The sequence below is a fragment of the Aphelocoma coerulescens genome, chromosome 2 (assembly GCF_041296385.1).
Source record: "Aphelocoma coerulescens isolate FSJ_1873_10779 chromosome 2, UR_Acoe_1.0, whole genome shotgun sequence".
Classification (NCBI taxonomy): Eukaryota; Metazoa; Chordata; class Aves; order Passeriformes; family Corvidae; genus Aphelocoma; species Aphelocoma coerulescens.
In genome coordinates this window covers 98,950,572-98,975,732 of record NC_091015.1, presented here as the reverse complement: position 1 = coordinate 98,975,732, position 25,161 = coordinate 98,950,572, and the positions used below count along the sequence as shown (strand labels likewise).

The 25,161-nt window shown below is 40.7% G+C and overlaps 1 protein-coding gene across 8 annotated transcripts in view; it reads right to left on the bottom strand.

The window, feature by feature from the left end:
• Nucleotides 1–25,161, bottom strand: part of FHOD3 (formin homology 2 domain containing 3) — a 378,731-nt gene that overhangs the window by 206,193 nt on the left and 147,377 nt on the right. The gene's annotated exons all lie outside the window — the stretch shown is intronic.

Below are 25,161 nucleotides of genomic sequence, written 5' to 3'. Positions count from 1 at the left end.
CTTCCCATTAGGCACACTGCTCTCAAAAATATTAGCTTTTAAAAATATAGATATAGGACTTATTCATTAAATGTGCATGTAAACCAGGATTTAGTTGCCTATAACTTCAGATGGCATCTGAAGTAAATTCACAATAGCTTCAACAAGATCAGTGAGAAACAATTCTCTGTGGAGTTTTTGAAAATGCTTAGAAATGCTGTTCTTTCTGCATTAAGGTAAATTTAGGGTTTACTGAAAGTACCAGATTAATCTCAAAAGACTCAGCTGAGACCACTCTTTGCCTTTGTTATCAAAGCTAGAGCCACTGAATCCCATCCTTGACTGCCTTCCCTCTAGACATTCTTTTCTCATGTTCTCATCTTTCTATTGTTAAATCCTTTCTCCAATAGCAATGAACGTTAATACCAGAAATAGTCGGACAGTCTGTTCTAAGTATAATTCAAAACAGTGTTTTATTCTCATGAAAACTGATCTTGACCTTTTTCTAAATGAAGCAGAAGCCTTCTTTTCATCATCCAATACTGAAATGTATTACTTCATTTATTCCCCTACTAATGCATCCTCACAGAAATAATTTAAAGAAGACAAAAGCAACTCCTCTGCTGCCTTTCTGAACCCTGCTACAATGTTAGTGTCTTTGGAAGAAGTCTGAGACTGTGCATCTCAGGCCTGTTGTTGCAAATTTGGAAGTGATTTGTGACTATGCAGGGAGAGAGCAGAAGGTGAGCTCTTCAAATCTTCCTGGTCTACTACATTTAGTATTACTATTACCTGATAGAGACTTTATTAAATGCTTCTACAGTCCTAAATTTAATTTTATTACACTACTGCAATCTAAGGGCAACCACAAAGGAAAACCAAATCTTCATGGTCACCTCAGATGACACGCTTTGCCTCATCCACAGATTGTCATGAAAGAACCATCTGGAATGCCCACGGAGTGACAATATTCTTATGAGAAAATTAAATATCAAATCCCAGCGTTTTATTTCTTACTTTCCCTTGTCTATTTCTCTTTCAATTACCACTTTATACTACAAAGCCAAATTAAATTTTATTTCCTTCTGTCAGGAAGTTGCAAAAAGGGCCTAGCATTTGAGGATTCAATACATTTATAACTCAGCAATCATTTTTGACTTTAATCAAGGAAGGTAGGTTTTAATTTTAGAAAAACATTTCTTATTCCCAACAGCCATCTTCAACCAAAGAAAAAATATGAAGTAAAATGTCAGCAAAACGAACACTTTTTTTTTAACTTTGAAAGTAGTTTTGTTCATCCCTAATTGCCTCTGATTTCAAAGGCAGAATGTACAGAACTGGCAAAACTATTGTTGTTATAAGTTGTCTCCTTTCTTGCACCTTTTATAGATTCTTGACAAAACATTGGAGGAACAGATTTCACTTCAAGCCGTAAACTTAGAGGCACACTTTAATTACTCTCACTTAAAAACACACTGGCATGTTGGACTACATTTCTTGGCAGGATAAAGAGTAATTTTGTCAGGAAAGCCTAAAGAATAATAAAGATCTTCTAAGACCCGGTCTGTCAACTTTACATGCCACATTACACAAAATATTCCTTTTTGAAAGTTACCTCCATCTGGCATTTGTTATTACTAATTTCCCTCTATTCATAATTCACCAGCATCATTATGAGCAGAATGTCTCCAAACAAGGCAGTGCATTATCATCTTAATTAAGAGAGGCACCACTTCTTAAAGTCCTGGCAACTTTGTACATAAATATCAATGTCCTAACAAATGCCATCTGTTGGTCTTGGTCTTAAACAGAAATCATCATCCCAGCCTGGGGTGAAGTCCTAACAAACCATTGTTATGATACCATAACACTGGTTGTTTCATTGGTGCATGGAGATTTTTGGTACATCTCAGAGGAACAATGCTGAACATTTTTTCTCCTTGGTCTTTTCACAGAGCATAACCTCATCCTTGGCAATCAGCACTAACAATGCTCTCCCTGCTTGTCTGCAGCAAAGAGGACAGAAGTTACCGACTGCAGCTCAAAAAGGCGTCCATTGTTAGAGCTAAGGACCAACAACTACTGCAAGTATCAAGTTTGACAACAGCTGTGGCACGTATCACAAATGCTTGAGATGGGTTGAAAATCCATCTGAGGAGTGACAGTCCAGGTAAGTCATCTCATTTCTGACATCTTCTACCATCCACCCACAGGTACCTCCTCATGCAGAGCTAATCTTGTCGAGTCAGCTCAAAGATACAAGTCCCCAGTGCCTTCACCTGTTACTCTTACACATGGGCAACACACTTTCTAAGTCTTGACACCCATTTCTTCCAGTGCTGGCAGCCATCAGAACCATTCCCTGAGCATAGCCCAAGGAGGAAAGTGGGATGGCCATGCTACATCAGATGTTCTGCTTCAGAAAACCTCAGTCCAGGATGAACCTCACCCAGGGCAGGAAAGCCTGTGTAAGCCAAGGTACTGCATGGACCCTTAAAAACATCTGTACTTTTATGGTGTGTGCTGTTCTTCAGATTACAGCTGGGGTACACTTGCTAAGATGCTCTCGAGGTCTTAGAGAATTCCCATTTGTTAACAGTAACTTTAACACCCCAGGGACCTCAGGCTCATTCCAAAAGCCCTAGACTGCAACTGAGGCTATGAAAACGCATCAGCAGAAACTGAAGGGCAAAAATCACTTCTGAGCTCTTTTCCTATGGTAGAAAAACAAAATTAAAAAAAAAAAAAAAGAGCAAGAGGAAAAGCCACATTTGCTTACAATGTTTTCACACTGCAGACAATTCAGAAACTAGATAGCAGATGAATACTTGTTTTACATAAGCAGTTTAAAGTGTTGCCCTCTGAAGCAGACTGAGAAATAACTTCCCATGTTAAAGCACAGAGGTGAATAATGCCCTGGTACATCCCTGGCAGAGTTGTCTGTAACTGAAACAAATGATGCCTACAGCACTGAAACAGGAGTCTAGCCTGCTACTATCACCAAACCCAGAAAATTCTGAGGTGCTCCAAGGACAGTCCAAAAGACTCACATGTTCACTGCTTTGTTATAAAGTGTCAGATAAGGTTGAATATGTACACCAGGACTGCTTTATGCCAGAAAACAAACCTCTGAACTTCAAGCAGGAACATGCACTACGAAACCTCTCCCTGAAACTTCTCTGGCCCTTTGGTAAAACACATTTCCTGTCCTTCCCCAGGCCAGGTGCAGGCTGGAGACATTCTACATTCATATACTTCAAGATACGAGAAGATAAAACAGGTCAGTGAGTTCATAGGTCAGGAGTTTGTGATATCTGTCTTCATCTACCTATTAATGATGGTGTTTCTGACAGCTGAGTCCTGATAAGGAGCACTACTGTAGTCACTTTTACTTCATTTCTTCAAGAAATAAAGAGCTGCATCTGCGGCTGTGAAATAGCTTTTTAATTTCATATACACAGATGATGGAAAATGCTCCTTGTGTTTCCCTCTGACGTTAACTAACACTAGAGGGCACTGCTTATTTCCTTATTTTATGAAAGAAAAGGCACTCTGTCCCTCCATGGGCTTCCCACTGATAGAGCAATACTGTTTGGGATGAAGAGTTGGTACTTCATTAACCTTGAAAACCTGTTTTTAACCTGTAGAATGCAGGATATCCTAGGAAATTAAAAAGCATCAGCACTGCCAATCTCAAACATTCAAAATCAGAGTAAACTCTTTTGAAAATGGTAGAAAACCAGGCACTGGTAAGGGCCTGAGTTTTATTTACCTTTCTGCAAGAAGCAAGAGTTACATTTATTAAGTTATCCTTCACATCATAGCAGGGAAGTGTATATCCTTGAAAGACAGAGAGATTCCCTTAGCTCAGCACTTGTTTCTAGATGCAGAGAATCATAGATAACCAGGCTTGAGGTAGAGACAGACATGTGTGATACCTGCAAGTGGCAATTTTCCTGCAACAGCAGAACTTTGGTTAAGAGAAGCCTTTACGCTCTAAAAGAAAATTATTTATTACTCTGTATTTTTGCTTGCTTTTAATTTAGTGAAAAACAATTCAGGCTAAGTGAAAAGGGATTCCTATAGGTGAATTTGGTACAAATGTAGCAGTGGAGGGAAGGCAGTTTGGTTTGCAATCAACTTCTTTTCAGAAAGGAAGAGAAGTCTTTAAAGATATTTTATCAGACAGCTTTCACTTGCAGCTTTCAAAGGGATTCTATATTTTCAAAGGTAATTGTCAGAGGCTCAAATTTCATCAGGTATTCACCTCTTTTGACTATGTGGGAAAAGGAACTTTTTAAAGAAAATAATAATTTGTCCTTATATTCTTAATAAAACTACTGACTTTTCTTCTGCCTTCTATGGGAAAAATGAGTGTTTTCAATCCACAGTAATAAAAGAAACAGTAGAGCTGGCTGAACATTGCTTGGTTCAGTCCCACGTGTTACACCTGACCTCTGACCGACAGGGTCCCATCCTCCTCCCTTCCTCTTCCATCACACCCATTGAATTAGTCCCTGGGATATAGTAATTTATACAGCATCAGCCTTTTGAGCTGTTGGCAAAGGCTTGTGAACATCTGGCTGAGCACAAATGGGAGTTGCTCTGCTTCACTTGCTGCTGCCTGAATGACCTCCATGTCTCCCATCCATGCCTCTTTTCTTTAAGCTATAATTTCAAGATGAAGCTCCTTTCCTTACAAAAACATAAAAGGGAGATTAACTCCACATTTGATTACATTAGCAGGATACCTGGTGCAGATCCACTTAAATGACATTTGAAACATTTCCTGCCATTCATTTTTACCTTGCATGGGACAGAAGTAGCAATATTGTCTGTCTTCCAGTAGCCACTTGGAAATTAGGCAGTATTTAGAAACTAAAAAAATTTAATTCCTCTCCCTGCAACAAGGAATAAAACATTATTTTAAATGCTCACTAGGAAGAAGTATTAGTGATAAAATTAAAAGGCTTTCAGAATTTAAATGACCTGCCTACCTTTTCAGCAGCACGGATGGGAAAAAAAACTTGAAAGAACAAAGAAAAGTGTTTATAATGGTAGGAAATTTTGGCATTTACCCTTTCTGTGAATGCCAATGCCACACTCCTAAATTTATTACCTCACTATTCCAATTTTAAATGCATGTTATTTTATCTGAACGAATGTATACAACTGTAAAACTAGGGAAGAATTTGAGCAATACAGCGAGAAGTCAGGCATACAGGTCCACTCCTGTGAACAGGCATCAGGAAGGAGCCTGGTAGACTTCACTGGAGTAGGTAGGCCCATGGGTACATATAGTGCTGCAGATCTATAAAACAACTGTATATAAAACTAATTAGAGTAGTGTGCCAGTCTTTCACTGTATGTCAAACAAATTAAAGCAGTTCTCTAAGAAAAGACCTGGTCCTGTGCCAAGAATAGGCTCTTTCCTTAGTTTTGCTTTTGTCCACAGAAGCTAGTCATAAATGTGTTGGCCAGACAAGGCACTCTCCTTTTCTACCCAGACCCCCTAGAAAATGCATGAAGAAGGGATTCATTCACAGGCATATTGCCCACTATTGCATTAACACAACTGCTGCTTCTGCTGAGATTACTTCGTTTTGCATGTTACACATTTCCTTTTTTCCCTCTGAATTTGATCTTATTTTGTCTGGATAAATGGTTATGCATTAATTAGTGGAACATGTGAACTCAAGCTACACATTCTCCCACTGATCCAGGGATAAATGATTAGCGCAGGAAAGGAGCTTTCTCACAGTAAAGGACCTTAGGCCGAGCAAGTGGCTGTGTACAAATTTCGGGAAGCTGAGCCCACATCACTGTCAGCACTGACTGCTTTGGAGGAATGCGCAGGCTGCCTCCAAGGAATGCCGCCCCAGCTCCCCGGCAGAGAAAAAACCTCCCTACTCTCCTTTTCATTCAGACACACAGCAGCTGCTTAGCTAATTATCTGGGACAGTGGGTCCCCTCAGTGAGCAGGGTCCTTTGCCCCCACTGGGAGAGGGGGATCCTTTGTCGGGAAAGGATCCTATTACGCCTGCATATGAGAAGAGCTCAGCTTCAAGCCTGCATCCTTATTCCCTTTCTCTGTAAAGGACCCACAGGTGGGGAGTGGGAGGAGGGAAAGACAAAATAGCCTTGGACACCCTTTCCTATCTCATACCCTAAAGCCATGCTGGCAGAGGCTCAAAGAGTGCAAAGAGCCACCTGCAAACCCCAGGGAGCCTGTGGGTTTGGACAGACAAGCAGGGAGAACTCCAGGGCAGGGTCTCCCCTGGGAATGAAAAATACCCAATTCAGCCAGCACTTCAGAGCAATTCTATACGCTCATGCTTAGGGATTTTCCTGCCTCTTTGAGAGGAGGAGTCTGCTTTCCTGACACTGCAAAAAGTACCCAGCAGCAACAGTCCCTGGATTTCCACAGGGAGAGTACACAGGGCAAAACCCCCACTCCGGGAAGATGGGTCGCAGCTAACCTTTTTTGAATATTTCTCTGAAATGCCAAATGTCTTAACTTCTATCACAAGGGAATTAACATAAAACTGTCAGCACAAGAATGATGATACATTTAAATCTACTGAAAAAAGTATCCGCTCCTCCAGGTGCAAGTGTCCCCCCTTACTTCTTGCTCCTGTGTTTTGAAGAGATATGAAATGACATTCAATCAATTGTGGGAAATGAGTAATATATAAGAAAAGTCCAGAGGATCAAGAAGAAAGACGATGACCCTGAGGATGAGGAATCAGAGACATGTAACAACAGGTCCTTTTCATTCTGAACACATCATTCCTGAATATCCTGGTGACTCCCCTACCCTTGGTTCTAGGTATTAGTCAGTGCTGGAGATTCAGCATAAAGTACAGTAATATCTAAATCATTCCATGAGATTTAAAAGAAGGCGGTTTTTATGCAGCTATCTGGTAGAAGGGACTTTCCAGTCTTTATCATACTCGACTGTCATGGCTTAACCCCAGCTGGCAGCCAAGCCCCACACAGCCACTCACTCACTCCCCCATGAGCGGGATGAGGAAGAGAATGGAAAGTGTAAAAGTGAGAAAACCTGTGGGTTGAGATAAAGACAGTTTAATAGTAAAAGAAAAATCCACTCACACAAGCAAAGCCAAACAAAGAATTTATTCACCACTTCCCATGGGCAGGCAGGTGCTCAGTCATCTCCAGGAAAGCAGAGCTCCATCACACCTAACAGTGACTAGGGAAGACAAACACCTTCATTCCCAACACTGCCCCCTTCCTCCTTCTTTCCCCAGCTTTATATGCTGAGCATGACACCACATGACAGGGAATGTCCCTTTTTGGTACGTCGGGGCCCATTCTTGTGCAACCCCAGCCCCCTCGCTGGTGAGGTGGGACGAGAAGCAGAAAAGGCCTTGACTCTGTGTAAGTGCTGCTCAGCAATAACGAACACATCCCTGGATTACCAACACTGTCTTCAGCGGAAATCCAAAAAACTCCAAAAGTCTGTCCCAAACTAGGTACTATGAAAAAAACTAACTCTACCCCAGCCAAAACCAGCACATCCCCTCTGGCTGCATAACAGGACTATATGGCTCTCTTCTCAACCATTTCTACCAAACTTCTGCACATTCTGCTTGGTTTCAAGAAAATCACCTGACATGGATAAACCATTAGCCAGAATTTCCCCTTTACATAGCTCTAAATTACTATCCTTTTGCTCCTGTAGATCCATCCACATGGAACTAGGAAGAACATTTGTCCTGCTATCTGCACACATTATGGCAAACAAATGCCAATGGTTTACACTAAAGGGAGATGTTACAACACAGCATGTGTTTATATAGTTAAGTGCAAAAGGAAACCTTAGTCTTCATCTGCTGGATCCAGGCGTTTGCAGCTGTGGAAGATGGTACTTTCTCTGTATGTTGCACTGCATTATGTTAAGATCTTAAAAACTGATGGGGTCAAAACTTCCTCTTACTGTTTCCATTCCTAAATTACTTAGCGTATTAAGGTCCTGCTTGTTCATAAACAAAAGAAAGGATATATAAGGTGACGCGGGCTGAGAGCAGGGTGAAGCTGCCTCACAAAAAGGGCTAGTACTTTTCCTCTTAGTTTTATATCCCTCTGCTCACTACTGTTTTCCCAATTCTCTACTGCAGAAACCTGTGTCAGTTGCTGCTGTGGAAAAAAGGACATAAGCAATGAGAAAGCCCAAGAGCAGGAGAACACAACAGCAGGTTTTACCTAACTTATGAAGTAGAAATCAGACTGGGACATTAAAACTCAGCATCAACAAGGAATCATTTAACTGCACAGAAAACAACAGCAACAATCCCAAGAAACTTGAATAGCTCGTGAATTTCCATTATTAAAACTCACAGGCTTTTAAAATTAGTTGTATCTGGAGAGATAAAGAAAATGCATTGGGTGTTCGTTGCCAAAAGACCTTTTTTAGAACTGGCTTTCAGGGTCTGGCTGGGGAAAATATTGCAGGCCAGTGGTACAAAAAGCTTTTCCTGCCCTCTGTGAGCCAAAAACTGTGACTGGAACAGCAAGGCAGCTCTGAATCCACTTCCCATCTGGTTATCACCACAGCTTTTATTTCCAGTTCCAAATTACTTCTCTCATGTATCCTTTTTGATTTTGTAAGCTAGAATACAGAATTCCTCTTTACAGTTACAGTTACATTTCCCAGTGAGTCTGATGCCTACTGATAACTTTGAACCCATGGGGACACTATGTATGTCTACGCACACAGAACAAACTGCTCAATCAGCTCAGTCTTCCTTCCTTGAAATAAAAAGCCATATTCAAAAGTTACAGCCTTTCCAACATATTAACAAAATAAAGAGCTTCTACCTCTTCAGCCTACTTATTTCAGCTATGGAACAGGCACCATACTTCCCTACAATGATTTATTTATATCGGTCCTTGAATGCAAAAGGCACTAATATGCTCTTTAGTTCTGAAGTGCAGGAAGCAGTACTTTGGGTTGACAGCTTCAAAGGAGGGCACTTCTGCATGTCCAAAAAATGCTATGACTGCTCTTCTGTAAAAGTCAAAGGGTTACAAAAGTAAAAAGGCTGTGTAACAAGGTCAAACATTACAGCACCGTATTAGAGCACGTGGTGATGGAAAAGACTTTAGAGGTCATCTTGTTCATCCCCCTGCTAATGCAAAATTGTTCCCTAGAGAGTAATACAGCAGGAAGGTAGTTGTTATGCTAAAATATAGGTTACATAATTCAAGAGAATGGGGCTGGGGAAAATTGCTAGAAAAGAAAATAATATAGAAGAACTTACTGCTTCTTTAGAGATTACTGTAGCAAAACTGAGGCTAAACCATAATTTTAAAAAAGTATGTGGAGACCAATCTTTAATGTTTGTTTCAGTTTACAACTTGGTCTCTGAGTTGCTGACCTGTGTGCTTGTGCTTGAACAAGCACATCAGCCAGTGCCTCCTGGATTAGAAATATTTAATAAGAACATGCTAGTCATGATTTGAGTTTTCTGCTTTTATTCTCTTTTAAACACAGTGCCAACATGTTGCTCTGCATGTTCAATCAGTATTAGTAAACAAAGAGCAACAAGAAAATTATAGCAACCCATCACCAAAAAAAGACAAAAAATTTAGGCACACCCTCACTATTCCTTGAATTATGGATGCCTTATCTGTGCTGACAGCTTGGCAAAAGGCAAACCGTCTGAGAGCAAAGACATCAGAGCTTTGTGCCAAGAACCTGAATGAGCTCCTGAGCTTAAAGCTCATATCAAGTTTTTCTGTTGCATAATACATGACAAAACATGTTAGATGCTACCTCCAAGACCAAGTTGTTGCAATGATCCTAAGTCCAGCCTCAGGAAGTGCATCAGAACTTAACCAGTCCTTTCCCTTCAGAGGATGCAGCCTCCTAATTACCTGCATGCATTGAAGCACCAGTTTGTTCAAAAATTTGGAAAGCGAGGATGAAACCATTCATCTGATAGCAAGGCAACAGGCAAAAGAGCAGCAGCAGCAGTTCATGCTGAAAACCTGATAAAGCTGCTTCTCTTCAGATTGCTGCTAGCAATTATAACAGTGTGTGCATTTTCAAATAGCTGAGCCTTCATTGCCTATGTATATGTGAAACATCCCAGTCTCAAAGCCATGCTGCTGGAGGCAACTGGTTCCAACTCAGTTTTAGGGGTTTTTTTGACTATTTGAAGTGGCTAAGACCAAGAATCCACCACAAAATCCTCACACACAAAAACCAGTAGATGTTCCTGTGACTGAGACACACTATCCATATTAAGGATTAGTATTTACTTGTACTTCAGCATCCCCCAGAAACATCAGCCACACAATCACAAAGATCCCTTCTGGAGAGCTTCTAGAGGTGGCACCTGAATCCAGTGGAGCTTCATCTTTAGGATTTTTTATCCCAAAATTAATTTAAAAAGAGAATAAGCAAAGCGTTCCAATGTAAATGCCATAGCATCTTCAGGATATTTATTTCAATTTTTCATTACATTTGGTGATGATAATACTGATTTCTAAAAGAATTTTTAATAATTTAAATTCAATATACAGACCTCCTCAGTCTGAAACTCTTGCCATATCTCCATATAACAGCCTCTTCCTTATGTTAGGAACTTTACTTGTAGCTAATTTTTTCTACACCTTCCTGTTCTTATGTACATCCTCTAATCAATTCACATCCTTAAATGTGTAAATCCAGACACAGCAATTCAACTAAGGCTTTACTGATTTTGAGTAAAGAGGAGAAAGAGCATTTCAATAGGCAAAGATTTGGTTTTGCTTCAGTATTACAGTCACACAACAAAGAACAATCCCTTAAGTAATAGTCTCATAGCTCCTAGCAGACGTGATCTCAGTCAAAAACAATAAGCTCGTTAACCAGCTTTGTTCTAATAATTTAAACTGCCTTTTCCCATGTGTCTTGATGCATTTTAGGGTTTCTGGAAGGATGCTTCTTTAGAATACTTGAAGGATATAGTTAAATTAACAGAAATTAAATTAACTGAAGCAGAGGGAGAATGAAGAAATATCAGATGTGCAGAAGGAAAGACTGCAGCATAAATACTTTTAACAGATGTCAAAGTAATTCAGGGTCAGCAAGTTTCCCATCACTCTGAAATTGCTGGGACACATGAAAAACGCACTATTTTGGCAACTGAAAAGCAAACTCCACAAATAAACTGGAACAGAACCACTAAGATCTCAGGCTAAGTCCATGCCAATGCATGACTGTCATCTGATGCAGATGCCAGATGAAGCACATGGCCAGTCCTCCTGCAGAAGGCTGGGGAGGCTAGGAGAACCCAACTATCTGCTGGACAACTCACTTCCCAGCATTCCTACTGCTGCTGCACCCTGTGCCTCGCCATCTCCTGGGCCACACTGGCACACGGGGGTGCCAGTGGCTGGCACATCGCTGCTCCATCTGCTGTCCCATGCCTTACAGGGACATGAGGGAGGGACAAGAACAGGCATCCCAGGAACGTGGCACAGGCACCCCGACCCGCTTAACACAGGAGGAAGGAAGATGACACCCTGGGGCAGCCAACAGCCTCGAGCTTCACATGGCGCACACAGCAGCCCTGCAAGAGAGCGCTGCTGGCCTGTACTCCAGAGCAGTCTCTTTGTCCTTCAGTTACTATCTTTTATTGCCACTCAGACTGTTGGCAATACAAAGGCTTTTTTTCACAAGTGCAGACACCTTTGTACTCTCTTAAGGACCTGCACATCAGACTGCAAAGATTCAACAGCGGAAGTACTTAGGTGTTTCACATCCATATGAAAGTGATGTAAAAGTAGGGTACGTCTCCACTTTCCAAGTACCGTGATTAGGGTGAAGGGAGGTGTCCAAAGCTACATGTATTAAAATCAGGAAATTACTGATAAAAGACCATGTTAATCAGGTAGAAATTTCACTTTTGGAAATTGTCCCTCATTTTCACAGCTGAAAAATATCCTAAATATTCCAGAAACAAGACGTATGATGCTTGCACGGTCCAGAACAGTAGGGTTGGATCTTTGAGAGGGAATACAAAACAAATATCGGAACAATCATTTCACCCCCATTAACAAACACAACTATACACCTCTGTGCTAGATGCTTCTCTGAGTTCTATTTGGACATCAGTGAGTTTGGTTAAGTGCATTAGCAGCTGGAGAGAAGCTGGTATATAAATCCACCTACTGCTCTAGCAACACATCTTCCCTTTTGAAACAAAAGCTGGCTGATGCCTCTCCAAGCAATGGTGTGATGCCCATTGGGGCACCAGCTCTTTATCTCTCTCGCTGTCTGCAAAGACAGAGGTGAAAGAGACCTTGGAGCATTCCTAGACTCACTCGGAATGATTTCCTGCCCTGTCAATCTATCCAGATCAATAGTTTTTACAACAAATAATTTAAATGAAAAGTCACTCAGACTATGGGATTCCTTTCCATATGGGCCCACTCTCTGCTGGGCCAGAGCAGCTTCCAGGCAGGTTTGCAAGTTTCCAGGGTAAAAGGAAAGTCTATCCTCACAGAGCTCCAACCATACCACCCTACCAGACATTTACATTTTCAAACACTCCTCAAGCACAATTTCTGTTTACCATACCATGTGGAACTCAGCCTGAACTTGTTTAACACATGTTTGTGTTATTTATCCAAACTCATTCATCACAGTTGTAAAACATCTGACAGACCATGGAGGTTTTCCAGTGTGTATCAGGCTTCTCGCTTCATTCAACCACTGATTATTTCCACTTCTAAGTAATTTGACCAAAGCCACACGAAAGCATTCAGCTATACTAAATCTTTCTCTGTTTGTTATTAACTCAGTCACTGGCTGTAAAGAGCTCTATCACTCTCTCTACTTATCTAATTAATCAGAAGAATATCTATATACACATGTATATGATACATATTAACACACAAATCGTATACACACATTAGTTATATAAATTATATATTTTTATATATATGATATACATATTCTACACATATAAATGAAATAGTTTCTTTTTAGGAAGCTCCATGGAATAAGAAAAGTTTAATTGCTACATGGATTGAATTGTCATTTGTACTATAAACACAGCCAGCTGCTATGCAAAGTTCTTCCCCGTGCAAAATGCACACATTACATCACACATTACACACATTCAGCTACTTAATGTGAAATTTTTAAATTCTCAGCCATAAGAAAAACATAGTAGCATAAAATCCATTAATTCAAAAATTCACTTTGTATAAGCACACCAAGTCAATGGAGTTTTGACTCAGATCCTGAAACTGGAAAGTAAAAACTGTTCTTTCTGTGATTACCGAGCATAAGCACTGTATTTATTGCCTTTTTACTTCTTGTCTTTCTTGTCTTTTGCAGAAGAAAGGTTTTCACTATTCCTCTTTTTTTTTTTTTTTTTTTTTTTGCATACTTGCCATTGCTCATTAATCACACTGACACAAGTCTGTAACTATGAAACTAGAAACAAGTTAACAGCTAAGATCTGCAAGAACATTAAAAGGATCAAATCCTATCTTCTGTCTAGGCTTCCTAAAAAAATACAGTTCCAAAGGTGTCATATGTGCTGCAGGAATTCAAGATCTGGTCACTGTTCCCGACAAACACACAACTGATTGCTGTATGGTTTGGCTGTCTCATATGCTACTTTTCTTCCCCTTTGGTATAAAAACCATTATGAACTACATCATCACACTTTGACTTGGCAGCACAGGCTGGTTAGTACAGAACTCAGGAGTAAATAAGTAAGTCCCTGTCCTTTCTCACTTCAGAAATCAGAAGTGTCCTAGGAGTGAGAGGCCAAGGTAAAAGCTGGGGCAGTAAACTGAGAATGAAAATACTCTGCTTCTCTTAAAGTCAGTGGTGTTGTGCCATTGCCTTTGAGAATCGCTGTGTTCCAACGGTAGTATGGATCTGACCCCTTTGTCTCCCTCACTTCCCACCCTATTATTATTTCTAAAGCCTATATAGAGACACTGGAAAACAAGGATGATGACAAGGGATGAGTACAGAAGACAGCTCCAGCAAGAAAACAATAGGGTTTGCACATCTGATTATATTCTATTACACTCAGAAAACAGGAAAATGTGGCTTCTTAGAAGAAATGCAGAATATATTATTACTGTCATCTACAGAAGGAAAACCATGAAGAAATAACCAGTTGCTCAAGGTTGCCTCAGTGGTGTTCCTGGTCTGCAATCACTACTAATCTTTCATACAGAAAGCAGGCAATGAAGCTGAAGGGACAAAAGACTTTAAGAAAAAAACCCAACAATATCCTTATTCTTTTGACTGAGGAACCCTTTCTTACTGTATACTTCTTTTTTATTGCTCTTGGCAAGGCTTTTTATGCAAGTAAGTGCCCTACAGCCTACTGTCATATGCTGCATATGAGACAACCTTTCAAGTGTGTACAGAAAACTGCAGCTGATGTAGGATTTGGCAACTTGCTTGTTAAGTGGCACTTTAGTTCATGAGCATATTAAATCCATGATGCATAATCTGCTTGGGCAGCCTGCTAGTTTTAAGATGTTAGTCTAGACCTATAAAGCCCTAAATGTCTTGGGACCTGTTTATCCAGGCACTGAGCTTTTCTGGAGGTTTTCTGATGAAACAGAAGTTATAATCAGAAAATGTCAGTTACTAAATTGGAAACACTGCATTCAAAATCTCTTGCAGCCAACAAACTTTCTTTAGATCCAAGACAGGATCCCAAAGAAGTTTACCTATATCCATTGTAACTGAGGACTCAGGAAGTATATGGTCTTCAGCCCTAAGAGTGATGCTGTGGGAAGCTGTGGGACTGCACCATGGTGAGGCAAATCAGAGAAAAAAAACACAGATCCTAAAAAGCTGAGAGCTCTCAGAGCCCAAAATGCACTGCAGACAACCCAGAGAGCCCAATCCTGAGTGCAAGTGCCAAAAATCAGTCACAAATTTCAGAAAAGAAAAACTCATTTGTACTCAGAGTTGTTCACTTCAATATCAGTTTTCTGCAGAGGTATTAGGATGGTATTTCCTGGGTAGTTTCTGAGTTGTGCCACAGAATATTGGGTGTGTTTGTGAAAGCTCTGTCACTCCTCACTCCCTGCAACTTCAGGGTTTTGCATGTCTGGAACAATCTTATTTTTTTCCGGTGTTTCATTAGCAGCCCCTTTCTGAGAAATGCCAGGTGGCACCATGCCCAGAATCGCTTGCCAGCTAATCTCAGAGGATTGGGCATCATGCCATTTGAATTAAAAGAGCTCAGCTCTAACTCACTGATAACATTTAGGAATCAAACCAATAAAATGGGAGAACAAACTGAATACAAATAACCTCTGAATGCACACAGATGATAGCTTTTAACTGAAAATGTATATAGTTGTGGAGAAAAAAACCAAAAAACAAAACAACAAAAACAACAAAACCAGTAAAGGTCTTTTTTCCAAAACTTAAACCAGGGCTCAAGTGAGAAAAATCAGCTATGATTGCATTAGTTTCTGAAAACAGCAAAAAGAAAAAGAAGAATTTGCACATTTAAGTACAGAGTTAACGTCACAGGGTTCCCTGCAACAGGGAGCTCAAACTTTAGGCAAGCTGTGCTATGCCAATCACCCCATGAAGTGCACAGGAGAAAGAGGAAGAAAAGAATTTGCATTTGAAGGGAACAATGGAGTTTCCCCCTCAATCCCTTCATTCTGGCATTTTGACATGTCCTTCCTAAAATAAAGCCGACATTTAATTTATGAAGACCAATAAAATCATAAATAGCCAGTTAAAAAGTCTGCATAATCCTAATGTTGTCCACATCAACAGTAAAACATGGGATACTCCAGCATGTGCACGTAGACGAGCAGGCAAGAACACGGACTAAAGATTCTGTAAATTATAAACTATTTTTCTATCATGAGTTTTTAAGTTTTACAGGCTAGAAATTCCCACGTACAACCCACCCCACAGGAGGGGTAAGGGAAGGAAAAACACAAGGCTAATAAGGATGTGACTATTAGGAAATAAAACAATTCAAAACCATTTCCTATAACACAGTTAAATAAAAATATGGGAGGCAACTTTGGCTTTCTCTGACTGCTGTCTTTATAAAGCATAACTTACTTACATCTACTTACATCTTTGTCCTCTATTCTTTCAGAGACCATGAGTCAGTACAGGACAGCTCTTTTTCCTTTCACTTCATCATACATGTCTTGGAGGGTCAGATAGCACTGGTCTTGTAGTATTTTACAGCTAATTAACAGAGATAACAGCTAATCAAATTAAATAAATCATACAGAGAAAACTGTCCTTTTCCTGTGGCATAACAACATCCAGGAAATTTTTATAGGAGAAACAACTGAGACAGGCGTTGGCAGGTCTCTCTCCATCTTACAAGCAAAGATAAAGCCATTTTAATTTTGCTCGGAACAATCCCCCAACAGTTCGGGTGGATGAAGTCGTGCAAAAGTCGCTTGCTTTTCCGGCTCTGTTTGCAAAGCACGGACATCAGCCACGAGCAGACACTTCAGCACCCTCCACACAAAGGTAGATATTTCCACAACCTTGTGTGAAACTCCTGCCCTCTCCCTGCCTTTGCCCTTCATGTGCCCTGCTGCCCGCGGGGGGCTGCAGGGACCTGCTCATCTTGTGCTCCCAAGGGAAGAGGGGAAGCCAAGTGTCCACTGGGGCTGAGAGTGAAAAAGGAGCTCACACGCAGGCAACTCTGCCCCTACCCAGTACACTGCATTCAGTGTCTGCCCTGAGCAGCCCTTGCCACTGCATGGGACCCCAGCTCCACAAGCCTTGCCTCGAGGTGCCCACACCAGCTGGCACTGACGAGCAGAGATGTAACGCACGGCTTGCTGCTAACACCCGTCGCTGGCTCCTGCCACCCATGGGTTCTCCTGCAGATACAGCCTGACAGCCCAGGCCAGTGGAGCACAGGAAGCAGGGGAGCCTAGAAATGAACCCTTCAGTACTCCTTTGTCTTTTCCCCTGGCATGGCTTGCAGAAATGACAACATTAGAAAGGAGTAAAAAAGCAGATCACTATTGAAACACGGAATTTAATCTGTAATATCTTAATTGCAAAACACACATTTCTTCCAGTGAGAATTGCATCTGACTTGCTACTGATCCAGGCAGAAATTCAGAGGAAAAAGGACTAGATTGTGAGGTGCTGTCCATAAAAATGTCTACTACTGAATTTGGTAGCTACTAATCATTCTGGGGTGCTTCATCAATCCTCAGCAAAGCTTGCTCATGACAAGACGTGCAACAAAGCAAGAACAGAACCAAACCCTGCTCTGATGATAGCAGAGCAGATTGAACCTAGAAATTAATGAAGGACAAGAAGTGGAATTACAGACGACATTCGTATAAGATCACTTCCACAGCACAGCAGTGTTTTCATACAGATCTTTTAGCTGCTGTGGGGCTGGATTAGTTACAGTGACACTGACAAAGTTAGTCAGATTTTTAAATGATGCCATACATCCCATTTCTTTCAAGGACATTAACATACCTTACAGTAGTCCTCAAGACATCAAATGCTATGGATAGCCAGAGACTACCCAGGTTTATCCTTTGTGTTATATCACCTCCACCGTCAATACTACGCAGTCATATAAGATGAATTTGCAAGAAACATACGCACACATACATATAATCAAAGTATATTGTCCCATTTGCACCTTGTTTTAGTCACACTTTCGATCACAATACACTGTTGTTTACCTCTACCAATAATATGACTGGTAATTTATCAAATACCTGAATACCAAAAGAGACATTTCACTGAAAAATTACATGCCCTGAAAGATGTAAAGCAATACCGACCGCACCTGCTTTTGCTTTGGCATGCTGGGCTTCCCCCCCATCATGAACTGTGACAACAGGCAGATTATAGTTTACAGATTGTAAGTAAAGTACCCAGGATAAACAAGATCATTAGCTATAAGCAATCAGAAAATCACATCACCTCACTTCAAAATCTCTGACACTAGAAAACAAAATGGAAAAAAAATGAAAAAAATCAAAGTTACTGTGAGAAGCAAGCCAGGATCTGAACTTCAGATTCGATTACTCCCTAAGCTCTGGATTCGTAGATGAGCCTGAACGTGGCAAATGGGCTCTCTCTAAAGACTGTCAAAACAAATGAGATTTTATCATGCAATTAAAATCAAGCACTGTTTTTCTGTCATTACATCAGAATTTGCCTAAAGAAATCAACATTTCTGAAGCTGGAGCACTCTAGCCATGCTACATGTGCTGTCAGAGGTAGGTTAAATCAGCTGGGAATCCTAAGTGCCTTCAATTTTCCCTGGCAGTTACTTCCTTAGCACTAAACTACAGTGAATCAGTACACTGCCAAGCATATTTCCTTTTCCTTCTCTTTTTGAGATACTGTCCTATGAAAATCCTAACTAAAAGAAATCTTTTGCAAGTGGATGGGAATTACTTCCCAGGCTACAGCCTTCAGAACATCACTGCACTACCTACCCACCAAAGGCTTCTGCCACAAGATAAACATGTTTGTGTGTGCCTCCTCATGCTTTTGTTTTCTCTCAGACTGCTTTCTGAAGGACATAGCAAAAGACTGTGAACAGATTTGTGTAAGTGCTTTGGTATGGGAATGACTTCACACAGCAGCACTTCCATACCACCAGCAGGACAGTGCTGGTCCAGCAGCACAAACTGATGTCACACAAGTTTGTTCTGTCTGGAGACAAACTGCTCCCCCTCCCTATAGACCAAACCTGCAGAATCCACAGACACAGTTCTGCCTAAATCTGAAGAGATTAAGTGATGGTAAAAATGAACTTCTTTTTTTCACCTACAAGACAAGCACAAAAAAAAAAAAAATCACCAAAAAGCTACAGAGATATGGAATGCACACATTTGGTTTGTGCTTTCCTCCCTTTTGATAAACTTCTTAGTTTTAGTCAAAAGTAGCCTTTATGACAAGTCCTTGGTTGAAATCCTTGAAACTTTTACTCATTTGGCTCACTTAGATGAAAGCCCAAAACACAAAAACTTTTGTTTTCATGCCATCCCCAGCAAGTGGAATGAAAGCAAAGACTTGACAGCTATTTTATGTTTGAAATATTGGCTTCAAAGCAATGGGGACAGCACAGTGTGGGTGGGCCTGACACTACAGCTGTCTTAAAACAAAGAGCCTATATATCAGAAAAAGCTCACAAGAGACAGGATTTACCCGGAAAAAATTACATCCAACAGAAATGAAGATGAGGAAGAGGACATGCATGCAACATATGTTCAGGGAAAGCAGGGGGGAAGGGTAATGGTGCAGTTAAAAAAAATAGAAACAAACAACAAAAAAGATACTGAAGAATGTTGTGTCCACTTGCAGCTGTAACCATTTCAATTGGAAGTATTTTTAAAGAGTTTTCTCACTGCATTAAACTATCAGTGCAGTATCATAAAAATGAGAAGAGTTCTAGAGCTAGTAATGGGGCAAAACACTCAAAAAAGGATTTGTATTCAAATGAGACATCCCATGCATCTGTATACTGACTTGGAAAAACAAGATCCATAGGGTAAATGAATAAAAATGTCGATGAGGTAGTTAAACTCTAGATCATTCTTTTCATCTCTATAGTCCATTGCAATGGATTGGGAGTGATTTTGCTGTTTAAGCAATAGGAAGCAGCAAACATTAAAATATCACACCCACAAAATTCTTGTCAGCATGTATTACCAAAATAATAGAAAGCCTAATTTTAAACAGAAGTGAAACAGATGAAGGTTACAGGGGCAAATCATTGCCACAATTGTGCCTGTGCCTGAGTTTGCCAATGGAGTTTATGACAGGTGAATATTTTGATTGCAGCATCCGTTTAGAACATTTGACAGGCTTCCAGGCACTGGGAGCTGTAAGTTCTGAGAGCCTAGATTCTCTCCTTTTACTGTTCCAGCTGCTGAAGCCAGTGTGTTCACACACAGCAGCAGTGTCTTCCTATGCCTGTCCCAACAAAAAGGCTATCAGGAAGTAAATCAGCGTGGGCTCATTTCTGTCCCTCCCTCCTGGGACTGCACGTAACAATACAACACAGCTGGACACAGCCACCTCACCTCTGAAAGATCCACTTTGCTAATGAAAACTGATGAAAATGTCACCTGCTGTTTTGGAAAGACCACCACGGTGTCACAGTACACACACTGTGCTTGAAAATGGCATTTCATCAAATCTCAGAGGTAAGCTGATTCACCTTTGGGACACATGCATTGCAGATTTGAGAACTGTAACAACACACACCCATGTAATGCTGAAATCAGGACCCTGACACCTCCTCCTTGGAAAAGTCAGCGCTCTGGGTTACGCTGCAACACGTACAAACAACATTAGGAGCCGCTCCCTGGAGTCCTGATGACCCACACCACACATACCCACCACTCTCAACCTAACGGCCTAACAGAGCTGTGTTTTTTTGGGCCAGCAATAAAGAATATCATCATCAGGGGCAGAAGCATTAGTTTAAAGCAAATCAGTATACCTTTGTATTGTAAATCTCTTCTTTCTTTCACACACACATGGACAGAAACCTGCTATTCACCAGCTGTTCAACAAAATTATTTCTGTGTAGAAGCTGGGACCCTTCAACTAAGAATAACCATTTGTTGGGGGACAGAGGGATCTCCTTGATACCTAGAGAGAAAGGACATCCATAGCTCCCTTTGCTCCCAAAAGGGCACTTCACTTCAGGGGCCCCCACACAGATGAAAGCTGCAAGTCTTTCTTGCAAACCTCTCTTTGTTTTGTTTTTCCCTTTTGCCAACTATGATGACTCCAGAGTCACCGATAACAAAAGCAGATGTTTACAGCCACATGGGAGGCTTCCCTGTATACAGTGGCTACTGCATTACACTGCATTAATCACTCCATGACATCTACCATATGTGTCACATTGATTAGTAGGCATTTTAAATCCCATTGACAGTGGTGGGATTAGATGTGCACAAATATTAAAATGTAGACTCCTTCCCCATATGGTGATCATAAAAACGATTCTCTAAAACAGTGTTTTTTTTCAAGATCCTCATTTCCCCATATGAGAAGCGTGTGGATGGTTATATATCTTGCTGAGAAACAAAAATTAGGTTTTCTTAGCACTTAATGCAATTGCAGGATCTATGATGAAGCCTTCACACTGTCTTTTATGTATTTTTTATAGATTTTAGAAAGCAGAATTTTCCTTCTATTTTGCATATTTTTGGAGACAGTGCAAATATCTCTGTCATTCAACACAACTGATAACCTTGGTAGATTTCTCTACTTATATATCTAGAAAAGGTTCTGAAAGAAGAAACAAATATCCTTAAAATGACTCACTGATATGTTCAGATCATTTCTACCCGGCCCTGGCCGGGGAAACTCGACCTGTGAATTGCTTCCTGCCATCCACTTAGTTTTGTTTGTTTTCCTCTGGTTCAGTACAGATTATTGGTCTGATTCACTGACAGCCTTTCATCTGGCACCAAACCTCTCCATTCAGACCATCAGTTTTGCTTTCATCTCTGCTGAACCCAGTGCTGGGGCATCTGATCTTCTATCAGCTCCATCCCTAATCATTATTACAACTAAGGCCTGCTAGTGCCAGTATAAATGTTAGGTCACTGGAAAATTATGGGTACAATTTACAGACTAAGCATTTCCCTGAAATTGCAAGTACAGCTGTAAATTAGTAACTCACACAAACATCAGTGCATTAAATGGAACGGAATTACTCATTAGCTGAGACCAAGACATCCTCAATAAACTTGTATTAGACATCCATGCACAGCAGCATCTGATTATCCTATGCTGATGGAGGCACAGATTTCATCCATCAGATGAGGATGGTTATAACACGTGAAACTTTTCTGGTGATGTAATTTACAAGGAAGACTTGGTGTATGATGTTGTCTGGGATCTGGCATTGTTACAACAAAATCTTGAGGAGATGACTTCCAAGAAAATACATTTTATAAACATCACCTATTACTGCAAGCTCTGTGGTGCTGACTTCCAGTTGCACATTCATTTCCTATGCCAAGCAGAAATCTTGTATTATTATCTGAATATAACTTCAGGGGATGCTGGGATTCAGCTGTTGTAACTAACGAAGCCCATTTTTAGTGTTCATTTACTGTCATAATGAGAACAAGCTGTTTTCTTTACAAGGCTGATTTCATGCTCAGCATGGCCTACCGTAGTATATTCATGAGAAACAATAAAAGTAGGTAAAATTATCAGATAAAATCCCTGATATTTCCTACAAATAACTAAGGTGTTACAAAATCACATAAAAAAGCATTTTTTTTTAATGAAACACTAGGTAACAGACTAGACAGCCTGGTCCCTTTTTGCTGTACTGCTGGGTCTCCTGCCCATCTGCCTTGGGATCCAAGCTCTACTGTGAGAGAGAAACAGGACAGTTCCAGCTCAACCACCCCTATAGATTGGGGTGTTTGGGATCTGTGTGTTGGCAGGGCTCCAGGATGCTCTCCAGCACACTGGGGATCTGGTAAGAGCAAACACACCTTATGTTTCAAAATGTCCCGGCACAGGATAACAGGCAACATGCAGGGGCATCTCTCCACCTTCTTTCCCTGCCCTCCCCAGCCCAAATGGACAAAAAAAGGCAACTTTACAAATAACTATGTATAGGGATAACTTTTGCTTGGCAGACTTCCTCGGAAGAAGTGAGCTCTTCTTAAGGAAAATGGTGAACGATCTTAGGAGCAACTCAAGCTTTTTGGTAGGCTGATTCACAGGCACTGACTGCCCTTAAACTGACAAGCAGCATCAAAGGTCTGTCTCCTCCAGCACCTCCTTCTCTTCATGTCATGCAAAGAACTGTTGGGGCTACAAACTCAATGCTGTGTTTCGTATCATCTTACAGGTAGTAAATTTAAGCTCAACTCCCTAGACAGCACTCCTTGTGCTGGAAAGATGGGAGAATAGAGCATTTACATTCAGGAGCGTTTTTCTCCATTCTGGTGCAAGTTGTGCTTCGCATGACAAAACAACACTGCATGAAAGACAGCAGCTGTGGCTGTGCCAACTCTCAAGCATGCCTGTGAACTCTGGATAAGTTTTAATTTCACACTAAAGAGCTTGTTAAGTCTCACTGGGACCTTCCTATTAAGTATTCCAGCTGATAGATTCTGCCAGCTGCCAAATAATCCCATCGAGGTAGGCCCTTGCTGCAGCTCTCGAGTGATAGAAGATGCATCTGGCTGCATGCACACATTTCTCCTATCAGCTACTGCTTCACTGGCTCTTACATCTATACTATAAGCATCCTTACAATCCTTTCTCCTTGATCAGAATTAATTACAAAGAAAGTGATCTGGGAGGTGAAGAACTGACGTACACTTGGACAACCCCAATACAATGATACTCCTGCAAGCAGGCTTATGCCTTGACTACTAAATTCCTCAGCACCTGCAATTGTTAGTGAACCCCCAAAGCAAAAAAAAAACATTTGTGTGCAAAGATTAAGTATTAGTCTTTGCCTAGCTATTTTTTGATTATTTTCTGTATTTTAAATGGGCAGAAAAGGATTTTCATACTTAAAAGAAATTCAGATATGGCTTTGGAGCAGGCTACTTTAAGTTGTTTCATGATAGATTTATCTGGAAGCACAAGTCAAACATAAATAGATTTCCTAATGCATGCAGGGTGGCACCAAACATTTGTTACATTCAGAACAGATTTGTTTTACTTTAAAAGGAGCAGAGGCAAAGCCGACACATCACACACAACTACGTAAAATGCCAATCTCCAGCTCAAGAGGTATGAAATTTGCTACTATGCACCTCTTACACCTGGGTTTTCAAATAGCTGGGTAGTGGAGCCAAATGCCTTCACAAATTTTGTTGCACTTGGAACTTTACTTAGCTGCACGGCCAGCAATTTGCTTGCTGTTCAGACCCTCATCAGAGACCTGAATGGCATCTTGTTTTATTACTCAGCAGATTTTAGACTTGAAAATAACTTTAGAGTAGCAAGGGGGGTGCAGGGGGAGTTGTCAAGATGCTTTAGCTCCGATGGCTATGATCTAGGATTTCAATCTCCTTTTGAAACAGCATGATTCCCACACAAATCCAGCATGAGAAGTCGAGCTCTGTTGTTCAGTGGCACCACTCCTTCCCTAGCAGCAGACGCTTGGAAACGGCAGAAGGTGCAAAACCCAACTGACTCTAAGTTCTCCAAAACATTAGAAAAACACGAATCTGAAGCTCGCAGCTGCATTTTATCAGATTTATCCATATAAATAGACCAAGCCCAAAGTGGATCCAGACCTGAACTTTTCACCTTGTGTCCCTCTGTGACGAAAATGTATCTCATTTTATTACTCAGACTAGAAATTCTTTAAAGACTTATATTGTATTTCTAGCTAAGGAATGATGCTCTCACCAAAACCCTACTGTGCTATGGTGCCTAAAATAGTTAGCTCACTAATACTGTCCAGGTTTGGAGGTTACATTCTGAACAACATGTTTTGACTGAATAAGGATTTTTTAATAATCTTTTCAGTTTTCTCCCATCATTTACCTTCTTGGAGCATAAGCACTCTGAGCCTGGACTGGTTACAAATATCAGTGAAGAGAACACTGCTCTCCTGTGGGCACTGCCAGAACACCATTAAGAGAGGAAGAGATGTTCAAGAGGATATCACAAGTCTTTTGTCTGGTCTTCAGGGTATCATATACCTTGGAATGTCTCATTAACTCTTGGATAAATGTCTCCCATAATGCATAATAAAATTACTGATGACTGATCAACTACCCTTCTTTATCAAGCCCTGTCCTTCATCAAAACCAGACATGTTCACAGTGATTCTGAGGTGTTTCTTTCCCCAAACTTAAACCCAAAACACCCCCCTTCCAAATTGGCAAATTGCGAAATTTCAGACACCATTAAAAATAAAAAAGTATGAATCACATGCAAATCACATGCACTAAGCACAAACATTATTAGTATGTAGGTTTTGGGGGGATTTTAGACCTCAGAAGTTGGGAGCTTGGGTGTAATTAACACATTTTGCTGGAGCCAACTCTCCTTTAGTTGTCCTAGTGTGAAATGAGGGAGATGCTGATTTTCTTGTTAAAGAACAAGTACGGATAACATTACTGCTTTCCAAGTCTATCTCAGGGAGTCAAGCTCAGACAGCTTTGTGCTGCAGTCACCACTGCATTCACTGT